The following is a 10,855-nucleotide window of genomic DNA, read 5'->3' as shown; positions in this document are numbered from 1 at the left end:
TTACATTAGCTTTTCGTTTTTTAGATTAGAATTAACTTTTCGTTGATGTTGTGTGGATTGATGAATATGATAGAACCGTGAGGTGCTACATGTTTATTTTGAGACTCATGTGAGTTGCTACATATAATTATTTAGCTAAATGTTAAAGACATAATTACATGCTAAATACATCATTACATCATTACATGTTATTACGTTACATGATTAATTTATGATGATATTATCTTTATTAAAATTATTTCGCAGAAAAAAATGGGTGTGGATCTCCAAATTTATCCACTAAGCTTAAATGTCATGCAAATTCAGGGCTGGATTACGATGGACCAGGATTGTTTTAAACATTATTATGAAAGGTAGTTTTACCAATGAGAACAGCTACAGTATTATTTAAGTACCAGACCATATAATCTGCTTTACAAAAAAGTTACTCCCTCCGTCAACTAAATGGGGCCAGAGGGCGTATTATCCTTAGTGGCACACTATCCTAGGGGGGGGGGGGTGTGAAGCTACAGACATACACTGCAAGTTGGATCGAACGCTCATATTTTATGTTTCGTATGAAGGTTGCATTAAATACTTATTTCAGAGTAATATGATATTAACTTTGGATGTCATTTTCTAACAAATAAACATTATATTGGGCATAAGAGCATAATCGGTCTGAACAGTTTAACTTGGCAATAGAGCCAACCTTTTGTCTTGACTCAGTTAAAGACGGATGCCTAAGTGTCCAAATCGTTATGTTCTACAGTACTTATGCTGGTTGAGTAGGGTTTAGGTGAATATAGACCCACTGTTATCTCTGGTTACAATTTAAAAAGCTGCAACGATCTTGTTACTCTGTTCTTTGTCCCCGCCAAACTGTATGTGTGTGTCCACGGCCGGCTCGCATGTGTTGACCATTCTTTTTTCTGTTGAAGTCCAACTACGAAAGGTCAAGCATGTATGCTAGACCGTCAGAATTTGCTCTTCTTCATTGATGATATGTTGATTGATTCATCACGTTAAGCTATTTACACGCAATGCGAATTGAATCAAACGCTTTATTCTCCATAAATATTCACTTAAAGTTATAATGAATAGAAATATCCAAAACTTTTATACACCTGGTCCTACGTAAGAGACCTGCTTTACTGCAAATCCTACACTAAAGCTAACTAAATTTGAACAGTCTCCAGGGCCCCATGCATCTTTTAATCGGAATCCGGGTAATTACAGTTAAATAATGAAAGAATCAACAACTAACTAGATCTTCATCTATGCATGTTCAGCATGTACATGTCTATGCTAACCAATCGAGCTCTGCTGGCCGGCGTCTAGTTGCTGTTACACGGCCCGCCAGGAGCGTGGCTGTCGTTGCCGGTGCAGCCGTTGGGTGGGCCTGGTGCGGGGCCGCCCTTTTGCAGGACCTGCATGATGAGGGCCCCGGCACCGGCGCCACCCTGAAGCCACCCGCCATCCCCCTCCAGCAGCCTGGCCGCAAGGACTACGTTGCAACATTGCATAAGCAGCAACGCCACCACTACCACCGCCATGGTCATCGTTGATGAGGATGCCATGATATTGTTAATGTTTATCGAGTGTGTACGTACGGAAGTGCGGATTGTTTGAATGGGTGTTGCAGACCGGCTGATCGAGCTAACTACGTTGGACGGATGGAAATATGAAATGATGGATGAATGCTCTAGTTTGTTGTGGTTGGAGCGAGAGACAAGATGGTTGGGTTCCTTTTGTAGGTTGTTGTTGCTGCACGAACCTGTTTCAAAGAAAAAGTAGGTACACAAAACAAATGGTGGACCTAGTCCGTTCTTCTACTTGTACTTTTAAGCTCTTGTGTCTTGTGCTACGCGGTACCCAGCTCGGTCCATTTTCCAAATAAGGATGAAGATAGTGTTGATCAAGAGTTCAAAATTTATGGTCTCTTGTCAAAACATGTATTACGCGGTCAAGTTGTTTTTAGCTTGAACTACACTCCACGGCTACACACACGCTAGGTAAGTACAGCTTATAAGGACCGTGCGTCCATGGAGCTGAAACCTTATCTATTGATCTTCAGATTATATTTTTTCTATATTAGCATTAGAAATACTATTCACGATATATTAGCATGGAGTTGTCATTTATAAAAGGTGAACATTTTACCGGCGATAATAGATCAATCGGTCTGAACAATTTGATTTCGTAGAAGAGCCAAAAAAAAAAATCTGGATTTTAGTTAAAAAATCATGCGGCTACACGTTCAAATAGATTAACCAGTGTGAACAGTTTGAGTATGTGTTATATTCCTCCTTACCGGTTTATAAGGGCAATACATAGTTCAAGAAAATAATTGACTATAAATTGGGTCAACAAAATATAAATTACATGTCACAAAATTTAATCCAATGGTATAATTTTTGTGACAAATAATTCATAACCAGTTAACCAAATTTGTGGTCAATTTTTTTATTCAACTATATGTTACCCTAGTAAATCGGTACAAAGGGAGTAGATTTTTAGCCGGGCTGATATGATTAGGAAATGACTACGAACTCACCGCAGGATCGAACCAATCAATCGTCCTGGTGGCACACACACATTGCTCTAGCATCTCTCCTCACAATGCTTCTCTCTTCCTCATAGCTAGAGCCACAAAGCATGCATTGCCATGACCATGGCTATGGTGATGCTTCAAACTAGAGTCTCCATCTGTATTGGGCTCGGGGATGATGGACCCGTGGAAATGGGCCATATGTTGCAGATCAAACACCGACAGGTTCCGACGAATCGGATTTGTTGTGGGCGAGCCCAATTAGGCGAAGTCAGTGCTCTAGGAAAATGCATTTTATGTGGATTTTTTGATTTTGGATTAATGTTTTTTTATTCTACAAACTCGCATTGTTTTGCTGCCAACACGCGCGCAAGATGGTGCGAAGATCGTAAGCTTTAATGCTACAGATGTTTACTTCAACAACGGGAAAATTGTGCTCTCATGTTGCATATGTGTGTTGACATTTTTCAGAGTTTTGCCGTGACAAATGGGAATTTGCTAGGAACATTTGCAATTTTGCTGCATACTGATTTTTTGCTGCATATGCTAAGTATTGTTTTACTGCATAAGTGTTTTTGGAATGTTGTGATGCTTTTTATAAAGTTTTAACCCAGTGTGGGATCAAAATGCTGCAATGATTATGCATAATGCAAATTTTCGTGTGCTAGTGGGGTATGATGCAAAAGCAGGCCGATGAGATTTCACCTTTTATGGTGATTAGACGGTGGGGAAGACTGGTGATGGATGGTTTTGATTCCCGAAAGACACTGTTATGATCCTAGCTAGTGGGAACATACCAAATAGCAGTAGATCCTCCAATTAACATCAGATACACATATCAAGATACAAGTTTGAGATTGCTTGGGGAGGAAGAAAGAGGGGCTGGTAAGGCAGATATCGTAGCTACTACGATGATCAATGATGATTCCCTCTTCTCACCTATCTCCACTTTACACAACTGAGCCACTGCTGGAAATAGCCAGGACATTGCCACTATGGGCTCGGGCTTCTCTTGGGACACACAACCTAGTTTGCCGTCGTGACATTTCCCTTTCCTTGATTATCTTTTTTTTTTGAGTTTAAGGCAGGCGATATATGTCGTCCGATTTAATATAAAGAGTGCTATGCATATAATGACCCGTTTTTATAAGAAAAAGCAATTAAAAAAAACTATACATTGCTCTGTTTATGAAAAAGCAGGGTAAAAACCAAGCAAGCGACAAGGCTCGCCGTCCACACAACGTAGCCGAGCGCAACAAACACACACATCGATCTTCAGGGCTGACACCCTAACTTACACCACACCGCACTAAAGCTGCACACAGGAAATAACACCGCCCAACCCAGCCATCATGTAGCCCTTGTTGAGCAACCTTTCCTTTGTTTCCTAGGAAAATGGGGTAATCAGTTCCATTCAACATGCACCAAAGTAGTTGTACTATTTTTAGTAGGAATCAATTTAGAGTCCAATACCTGTAATGGTACCGATTCTTTATTCACGAATGAACACTAAGACGATAAATCGAGTTGTTAATTAGCAATCGAGGCTTCTTTAAGCAAGTAGGCATGAACGATAGGGTGTATTTGGTTCCCTCAGCGGATCCAATTTGTAAGCCAAACCTCGTTAACATATGTAGTAAGAACTACCTGTAATACCAACTAAGTATTTTGATGACTTAACATGTTATTAGTTAAAAAGAGATAATTGTGTGGTAACTAGCTATGTTACTTTCTCCAGTACAGTTTAAAGGCGCGCACAACTTTAACCATTAACTTGGTCAACGAAATATGAATTATCATACTTCATACATTTTAAGCAAAAATAACTCTTTTTTTAGAAAATTCCACCGATCTATTGACAATCATCGATAGAGGTACAAATAACCCAAAAAGAAAAAAAAACATACAAATAGATTCATAGACTACCTAACGACGACTATAGACACAAGCCGAAGGCATGCCGTTGGCATCGTCCCTCCATCACTGGAACCGGGCAAAGCTTGTCGTAATAGAGCTTGTTGTAGTAGATAAACTGGAAGTCATTGTTCTAAGACCACAAAGGACCAGCGCACTAGAGTAACAAACATCACCAAATATGAGACTCGTAGATCGAAAGAGACATACCTGCAACGAAAACTAACTAGATCCTAGAAGATCCACATGACGCACAACTCCACGCGCCTTCTGTAGGCGCTTGAAGCACCACCGAAGTGAGGATAAAACGGGGACGATCGACCTTATTTTGACTTCAAGATGTAGCCGTCGCCTCAACATCTCGAGAAGACACCAAAAATAACGTAAATGAAGAACGAAAACCCTCCCAGCAATGAGGGGCCGTGGTTCGCCACACTTTCAAGGCTCCGAGGCCACTGGAGACGCAACACTGACGAGGGGGGCGAAGCCCTAGATAGGTTTTAGAAGTCACCTCACGTCTCCGCTATCAGCTCCTCACGTACTGGTTCACATAAGCAAACATAACTATACAAAGTAATAAATGTAGCATTCTATGTCACTACAACTATAATATTAAAAACTATAGATGTAGTAACATAATCCCTTCATTTTGAAATACTTCACATTCTAGAACTAAAATGTATCCTAAATTAGTCTACATTCTAGCATTATAATCAACAACTGCACAGAGAGCAATCCCGTTTATTCTATTGGATATCATTAGTTTAGATGTAGCATGAATTGCTTGAAGTAGTACTAATAGTGTAGTACTAATTTGTGTAGTTTTTTCTACAATGTAGACTAAACTAATGCGGAGGGAGTAGATTAGCAACATGTGCATGTTAGTACTCCCCGCTATCACTAGTTTTAGTCCATATCAGATAATTTACGCAACATTGATAGTACTACCTCTACCTCTGTTTCGATGAATAAGACACACACATATTTCAAGATGAAGTTTAACCGAAAAATTTGAGCAACAAAATCTTAATTGTAGTGTATATAATTAGTATTATTTAATTTGTATTAAAGAATACTTTCTAATAATGCTAATTTTATATCAACACTCATTATATATTTAAAGTAATTCTTGTTAAAAACCACAAAAAAGAGAATGTCTTATTACTGAACACTACAGGAATGGCGGGATACGCCGACGGCCAAACCCTACGCCGAGGGCTTTTTATCGGGGCCGTCGGCGTACGGCCTCGCCGGGGCAGCGCCGGAAGACGCCCGTCGGCGTACACTTGCCGTCGGCGTAGAGGATGCTACGCCGAGGGCAGCCGTCGGCGTCAACCTGGCCCTCGGCGTAGGCACTAGCGTAGCTGCTGCTCCATCGGCGACGCGACGGCGCGCTCACGGCGTCAGGCTAGACGCCGAGGGCTACCCTCGGCATAGGGCATGGCCCCCCCTATGCCGACGGCCACCCTCGGCATATAGTTTTTTTATTTTTTCTTTTTTTTCTCTCTCATATTATTTTATATTATGTTTCTATTATTTATTTACTAGTATGAATTATGTAAAGAAAGGTTCTATTTTTTAAGAATTCGACGATGCATTGCATATATGTAGGTCCCACGGGTGACGCTCTTCGCAGACGGGTCAACCGGAGCCACTAGGCTGAACTTCTGCTATCTATCTACATATGTCCTTAAACATTTAGGAAAAATTCCATTGCTAACCCTAACTCCAACCCTAACCCTAACCGAGGCCATTCCCGCCCTAGGGTTTCCCGCTTCTGCGGGCCAACTTTCTATTTTGCGAACATTTTGGTAACCCTAAACCTCACCCGGATCCTATCCCTAACCCTAACCCTAGGGTTAGATCTGCGGGGTCCCCTCCCTAGGGTTTGGCTAACCTTGCATGTGCCCGGCGTTGACGATTTCCACATACATGGGCTAGCACTTGGTAAAATCCAGGATCTGTATGTGCAAACTCCCGGCACGGCTCAAACGGAGCCTATTTTATGGTAAAGTATGCCCAACCTATGGTTTCCATGTACATATGTCCTAAACAAAGCAAAACAAGTAAAAAAGTCCATTGGTAAACCCTCGCACGGAGAAAGCTATAGGGGTAGATCTGCGGGGTCCCCGCCCTAGGGTTTTCCAAGATACGAGACCACGGAGCGTCGGAATCGCTGGAAAACTTGTGTGTGTCCACATGGAATGCACAAAAGTGATTTGAGATGGTTCTATATCCAAGGCTACCCCCCCAGGTGTGTCCGGCTTCTCGGACAGGGGGTTCCTACACTTAGGCAGATTCTGCGTGTATAGGGGGGAACTCCCTCGGAGTTGAACCGGAGAGAAACTTGGGATCATATGTGATCATCCTAAATGTTTCCACATGTACCTATGACCTAACCAAGCTCAAATGGAGGCATATGCCCACCGGGGGACCCCCGATGGGATGCAGTCAAAGGGGTAGACCGCGCGGTCAACAGAACTAGGGTTTCGTCGGAAATCGAGCGTCGGATCTAGGGAATGGCCCCAGAACTTGTGTGTGTCCACATGGCATGCACAAAAGTGATTTGAGATGGTTCTATATCCAAGGCTACCCCCCAGGTGTGTCCGGCTTCTCGGACAGGGGGTTCCTACACTTGGGCAGATTCCCGCATGTATAGGGGGAACTCCCTCGTACGTGAACCGGAGAGAAACTTGATATCATATGGGATGATTTTTGTTTCCACATGTACCTATGACCTAACCAAGCTCAAATGGAGGCATATGCCCACCGGGGACCCCGATGGGATGCGATCAAAGGGGTAGACCGCGCGGTCAACAGAACTAGGGTTTCGTCAGAAATCGAGCGTCGGATCTAGGGAATGGCCCCAAAACTTGTGTGTGTCCACATGGAATGCACAAAAGTGATTTGAGATGGTTCTATATCCAAGGCTACCCCCCCAGGTGTGTCCGGCTTCTCGGACAGGGGGTTCCTACACTTGGGCGGTCTGCATATATAGGGGAACTCCCTCGTACGTGAACCGGAGAGAAACTTGATATCATATGGGATGATTTTTGTTTCCACATGTACCTATGACCTAACCAAGCTCAAATGGAGGCATATGCCCACCGGGGACCCCCGATGGGATGCGATCTAAGGGGTAGACCGCGCGGTCAACAGAACTAGGGTTTCGTCAGAAATCGAGCGTCGGATCTAGGGAATGGCCCCAGAACTTGTGTGTGTCCACATGGCATGCACAAAAGTGATTTGAGATGGTTCTATATCCAAGGCTACCCCCAGTGTGTCCGGCTTCTCGGACAGGGGGTTCCTACACTTGGGCGGTCTGCATGTATAGGGGGAACTCCCTCGTACGTGAACCGGAGAGAAACTTGATATCATATGGGATGATTTTTGTTTCCACATGTACCTATGACCTAACCAAGCTCAAATGGAGGCATATGCCCACCGGGGACCCCGATGGGATGCGATCAAAGGGGTAGACCGCGCGGTCAACGTAACTAGGGTTTCATCGGAAATCGAGCATCGAGATCTAGGGAATGGCCCCAAAACTTGTGTGTGTCCACATGGAATGCACAAAAGTGATGTGAGATGGTTCTATATCCAAGGCTACCCCAGGTGTGTCCGGCTTCTCGGACGAGGGGTTACTACACTTGGGCGGATTACGCATGTATAGGGGAACTCCCTCGTACGTGAACCGGAGAGAAGCTTGATATCATATGGGATGATTTTTGTTTCCACATGTACCTATGACCTAACCAAGCTCAAATGGAGGCATATGCCCACCGGGGACCCCGATGGGATGCTGTCAATGGGGTAGACCGCGCGGTCAACAGAACTCGGGTTTCGTCGGAAATCTTGGGTCTGATCTAGGGATTGGCCCCAGAACTTGTGTGTGTCCACATGGCATGCACAAAATTGATTTGAGATGGTTCTATATCCAAGGCTACCCCCAGTGTGTCCGGCTTCTCGGACGGGGGTTCCTACACTTGGGCGGTCTGCATGTATAGGGGGAACTCCCTCGTACTTGAACCGGAGAGTAACTTGATATCATATGGGATGATTTTTGTTTCCACATGTACCTATGACCTAACCAAGCTCAAATGGAGGCATATGCCCACCGGGGACCCCGATGGGATGCGATCAAAGGGGTAGACCGCGCGGTCAACCGTAACTAGGGTTTCGTCGAGAAATCGAGCGTCGGATCTAGGGAATGGCCCCAAAACTTGTGTGTGTCCACATGGAATGCACAAAAGTGATTTGAGATGGTTCTATATCCAAGGCTACCCCCAGTGTGTCCGGCTTCTCGGACGGGGGTTCCTACACTTGGGCGGTTCTCGCATGTATAGGGGGAACTCCTCGTACGTGAACCGGAGAGAAACTTGATATCATATGGGATGATTTTTGTTTCCACATGTACCTATGACCTAACCAAGCTCAAATGGAGGCATATGCCCACCGGGGACCCCGATGGGATGCGATCAAAGGGGTAGACCGCGCGGTCAACGTAACTAGGGTTTCGTCGTAAATCGAGCGTCGGATCTAGGGAATGGCCCCGAGAACTTGTGTGTGTCCACATGGCATGCACAAAAGTGATTTGAGATCCAAGGCTACCCCCGTGTGTGTCCGGCTTCTCGGACGGGGGTTCCTACACGTGGGCAGATTCTGCATATATAGGGGGAACTCCCTCGTACGTGAACCGTAGAGAAAATTGATATCTTAGGGGTTGATTTTTGTTTCCACATGTACCTATTACCTATCCAAGCTCAAATGGAGGCATATGCCCACCGGGGACCCCGATGGGATGCGATCAAAGGGGTAGACCGCGCGGTCAACCGTAACTAGGGTTTCGTCGTAAATCGAGCGTCGGATCTAGGGAATGGCCCCAAAACTTGTGTGTGTCCACATGGCATGCACAAAAGTGATTTGAGATGGTTCTATATCCAAGGCTACCCCCAGTGTGTGTCCGGCTTCTCGGACGGGGGTTCCTACACTTGGGCGTATTCTCGCATATATAGGGGGAACTCCCTCGTACGTGAACCGGAGAGAAACTTGATATCATATGGGATGATTTTTGTTTCCACATGTACCTATGACCTAACCAAGCTCAAATGGAGGCATATGCCCACCGGGGACCCCCGATGGGATGCGATCAAAGGGGTAGACCGCGCGGTCCAACGTAACTAGGGTTTCGTCGTAAATCGAGCGTCGGATCTAGGGAATGCCCCCAGAACTTGTGTGTGTCCACATGGCATGCACAAAATTGATTTGAGATGGTTCTATATCCAAGGCTACCCCCAGTGTGTCCGGCTTCTCGGACGGGGGTTCCTACACTTGGGCGGTCTCGCATGTATAGGGGGAACTCCCTCGTACGTGAACCGGAGAGAAACTTGATATCATATGGGATGATTTTTGTTTCCACATGTACCTATGACCTAACCAAGCTCAAATGGAGCCCTATGCCCACCGGGGACCCCGATGGGATGCGATCAAAGGGGTAGACCGCGCGGTCAACAGAACTAGGGTTTCGTCAGAAAACGAGCGTCGGATCTAGGGAATGGCCCCAAAACTTGTGTGTGTCCACATGGCATGCACAAAATTGATTTGAGATGGTTTTATATCCAAGGCTACCCCCCAGGTGTCCGGCTTCTCGGACGGGGGTTCCTACACTTGGGCGGTCTCGCATGTATAGGGGGAACTCCCTCGTACGTGAACCGGAGAGAAACTTGATATCATATGGGATGATTTTTGTTTGCACATGTACCTATGACCTAACCAAGCTCAAATGGAGGCATATGCCCACCGGGGGACCCCCGATGGGATGCAGTCAAAGGGGTAGACCGCGCGGTCAACAGAACTAGGGTTTCGTCGGAAATCGAGCATCGGATCTAGGGAATGGCCCCAGAACTTGTGTGTGTCCACATGGCATGCACAAAATTGATTTGAGATGGTTTTATATCCAAGGCTACCCCCCAGGTGTGTCCGGCTTCTCGGACGGGGGTTCCTACACTTGGGCGGTCTGCATGTATAGGGGGAACTCCCTCGTACGTGAACCGGAGAGACACTTGATATCATATGGGATGTTTTTTGTTTCCTCATGTTCCTATGACCTAGAGATGCACAAATTGAGGCATATGGACTCCGTTGGTACCCCGATGGGATGCAGTCAAAGGGGTAGACCGCGCGGTCAACAGAACTAGGGTTTCGTCAGAAATCGAGCGTCAGATCTAGGGAATGGCCCCAAAACTTGTGTGTGTCCACATGGCATGCACAAAATTGATTTGAGATGGTTTTATATCCAAGGCTACCCCCAGTGTGTCCGGCTTCTCGGACGGGGGTTCCTACACTTGGGCGATTCTCGCATGTATAGGGGGAACTCCTCGTACGTGAACCGGAGAGAAACTTGATATCATA

This window comes from Lolium perenne, chromosome 4, assembly GCF_019359855.2.
Source record: "Lolium perenne isolate Kyuss_39 chromosome 4, Kyuss_2.0, whole genome shotgun sequence".
In the NCBI taxonomy this organism is placed as follows: Eukaryota; Viridiplantae; Streptophyta; class Magnoliopsida; order Poales; family Poaceae; genus Lolium; species Lolium perenne.
This window is presented reverse-complemented; position numbering follows the sequence as displayed.